We start from the raw sequence: 4,037 nt of genomic DNA on the forward strand, positions 1-4,037 counted from the left end.
TAGTTTAAGCCCCTTGCCTTTGGAAGGCAATTGCTCATAATCTTATTTAGCTCAGTTTAATTCTGCAGGTTTGCCTTCTTATAAAGATTTAATAGGGTTTACCTATTTTAATCTGGTTAATTCAGGCCAATAATGCAGAGCAGGCCTTCACTGAATGAGTCCTGTATTTGTACTGTTGTTTTATATCAGGCTGCACCTTGGTAATTATTTAGGACACTTATATTTACATTCTTTGTCAGTGAAGATTTCTTTTTGTAGTAGCTATAATATATATTCATATCTCTCCAAAATGGACTGGTTTTCCATATGCTTTAAAAAACAACCCACAAACTTTTCAAAAGTCTTCTATTTGATATTATTCTTCTATTTTGATATTATTCAGGGAAAGTATTTTTTCCTCTTTTAAACACATGTGGAATTGGAATAACCGCATAATTTAAAAATAATATAAGAAAAGGGGCTTGATGTCATAGAATCATAGAATGCTTAGGGTTGGAAGGGACCTCTAGAGATCATCTAGTCCAACCCCCCTGCATACGCAGGGACACCTAAAGCACGTGGCACAGGACTGCGTCCAAGCGGGTTTTGAAGATCTCCAGAGAAGGAGACTCCACAACCTCTCTGGGCAGCCTGTGCCAGGGCTCTGTCACCCTCACTGTTAAGAAATTTTTCCTTAAGTTCCTATGGAATTTTTGATGTTTCAGTTTCCGGCCATTTCCTCTAGTCCTATCAGTGGCCACCACTGAAAAGAGACCAGCACCATCCTCCTCACTGCCTCCCTTGAGGTACTTATAGACACTGCTCAGGTCCCCTCTCAGCCTTCTCTTCTCCAGGCTGAACAGGCCCAGCTCCCTCAGCCTCTCCTCATAGGGCAGATGTTCCAGGCCCCTGATCATCCTTGTAGCCCTGCGCTACATATATGCATATGTCATTGTACATATGTATGTGTGAGGGAAATTTGCATTTGGGAAAAGAATCAGGAAGTCTTTCAAAACAGCAGAAAACGAAATAGTTTTGAAGTGAACACATTCCTGGAATTATCTCTATCATGAACAACAAACTTACGTCAGAAGTTCCTGTCGACTGTAATCCTAACGTCAGGAAGTGTTGCATGATAAGGATGAGGACTTGGCGCAGATAAGAAATGCACCACTTACTAACTGAAAAAAATGATCCATCTTCCATGCATCTAAAACTCTCATGCACAGCTTCTCAGCAGTGAGCACATAACAAATACACCGTCCAAAAAAAATTGTTTCGTAACTTTTGAATTATAAAAAATAGACTTTGTTTTGTTTGCCAGAAATACTTTCCCCAGAAATACTTTGAGCTCAAGAAAAGCATCTTTTCCTATTTTCTTTTATAAACTTGTAAAAAAACACTAACTCTACTGTTTTTTAATAAAGTCCATGTTTTTGAGCAAGGTGTCTGCATAAGTAGCTTACAATCTCAAAATATCATTTCACTAACCAAAGGAACAAATAAGCATTTTTAAAATTATGCTACTGAGATACAAATATAGTATTACAAATCCTAACTCTAGATTAAAAGCAAGTAACATCTACTTGTAACAAAGCAGTGAAATGAATGGAATATATATGTTGTTACACAACATTTTGGGTGCAGTACATCTCTTCTTCTCTTGCAAAGTCTCTCCTGTCCCTTTGAGCAGCAACAACTCAGGACTTTGTTCAAATGCTGCTGTCATTGAGGCTGTTTACGTGGCTGCAAGAACTGCATCAAGGAACGTTTAATTTGAAATGTAACCATTCATCTTCTGTCAGATCAATTCCCTCTTCTGTTTCACCACATACACAAGTCCTAGCCCTTGCGAAAGAGGAACAAAGGTGAAAACAAACGTGTGGGAGCAGGAGAGCCTACTGTCAAATATCCAAACATGGCCTGAGACATTCCCATTCATACTTCTCCCTGAAAGGGTTATTTTATTTTTGCAATTGCTGGCTTGGATTTCATGCAAAATAACGTAAAATTGAATTGCTTACACTGTCTTTCCGCAAATAAAAGGATACTGGTAAGGCTGCCTGTTGTTCAGATTGAGCCCTTTGAGATTTTATAGGAATCTAACAACTAAAGGAGAGATTCTCTCAAATAAATGGTGTTCTAAAACAAAATGTTGATAATAGTAAAGAAAAAAACCTTTAATAATCATTTCAGAGAGAAAAAAAATATTAAATGTAATAATGTATATTATGACTTCAACGTGGGTAAAGCCCTTCCCATATCTTCGTTCGCAAAGCTTAGCCATGATGATTATGACTTTACCATAACCTGTCCTTGAATCCCCTATTTACTTTTCAGCTTGAAACTTGAGGGATAAATTCCTTTAACTCGGTTCTCTTTCAGGCTTATAAAAGCAAATAAAACATATACTTCTTACTAACAACTCTGTAATGGTGCTAAATTGACCACAGAAAATCTACTGTTCCAGGAAGCATGGGACAGCCCTGGGACTTCTACTTATATCTACTTATATCCACACGAAATTTAATTATCAAATAGTTTGTGTAGTTTATTTGTTCAAAATCCTTACAAAGAACAGTAATGAAAAGCCTCTTCTGTCAACTTAAAATAGGTTTTGAGTGACAGAAAGTGAGTTTCTAAGATAGCAACTCAAGATTTTCTAGTGGTCTTTAGTTATATTTTAGCAGTGTACAGGGATATTTCCTTCTTGAGACAGAAATATAACGTTCCAAAGTACATTTTGGAATATTTGGAGCTTTTTTCACTGGCAGAAAAATTTCTATTTTTCATCTCAGTATATTCAGTCAGCAATTAAAATTGACAAAAATTAATCTGAGAAGTTTGCTCAGGCTTCCACACGCAAGATTTTGAAGTGAAAGACAGCCAGATTATGTAACAGAATTAACTCTCGTCTAGTCACTCCTGACAAGTTAGTACAAGATAAGATAGTGATACATCAGCTATGATTAGTTATTATATCCTATAATTAAACTACCAAGATAACTGCTACTCCCTTCCTGTTTAATTTATGTAAAACCAATCTCAAAGTATCAATGAAATGTAACGATTATTGAAAAACTACTCCACAACTGGGCGAGCTGCAGCTGGCTAACGCTGTGCTACGGCTGCAATTCTGCGCCTCTTTTGTAACGCACTAAGCATTACAAAACCTCAGGAACACCTTAAACTTTGTTCAAACAAAATTTGGTTTGTTTTACATGTGCAACGAGCACCGAACTTACGGCCGTTTTCAGTGATACAGCATTACCTGGAAAGTACTTTCAGGCTCCGCTTTGTGGTCCGCCTTGCCCGGGACCGCGCTCAGCCCGCGGCCGCGCTCCCCACAGGCTGTTTCTACAGAGCAGGCGGACGCGGCCCATCCTCCCGGCCGCCCCAGAAGCACCGGGACAGGCAGCGCTCCCGTAACCGGCAGGAAGAGGACGCGGATGAGCAACGCGCCACAGGCGGCCACGAGCGCCGGCCGCCGCCTCAGGGTCGCCCCGCCGCGGCGGGAGGGCACGAGCGGGAGGGAGGCGGCGGGGCGAGCGGAGCATGCGCAGAGCGGAGAGCCGGGGGTGACGTCACTGGGATCGCGGCCTCCCCTGAGGCGAGGAGGGCGGACCTTGATGCGGGGACCACTCAGAGGCCTAAACGTCACCGCGGCTGGGGCGGGAGGGCTGGGCCCGCTAACAGACGCACTCAGCGCCGCTCGTCAGGGCCTAGGGAGGGTCTGAACCCGCTGGCCAATAACAAAGAGAGCGGGTAGGCGGCCCGCCAATCATCAGCCAGCATTGAGCAATCGTCACCAATCAGAAGTGGGACTTTCCCCAAGCAAAAGCGTCCAGCCAATGGGAGAGCGCGGCCTCCTGCCGCGGCGGCCAATGGCGTGGGGCTGCGCGCAGCCTCCGGGCAGCAGGGGGCGCGCGCGGCGGGGCGGGGCGGCCCGGGCGGGGCGGGGCGGCGGGGGAGGTACCGCCGTTGTCGCCGCCGCCGCCGCTGTCGCTGCCGCCGCGCGCCCGGCCCGTCTTGGCCCGGCCTGTCCCGCCGGCCCCGCC

This window comes from Tinamus guttatus, unplaced genomic scaffold, assembly GCF_059628265.1.
Source record: "Tinamus guttatus ecotype Peru unplaced genomic scaffold, ASM5962826v1 Tinamus_guttatus_pri_ptg000212l, whole genome shotgun sequence".
Classification (NCBI taxonomy): domain Eukaryota; kingdom Metazoa; phylum Chordata; class Aves; order Tinamiformes; family Tinamidae; genus Tinamus; species Tinamus guttatus.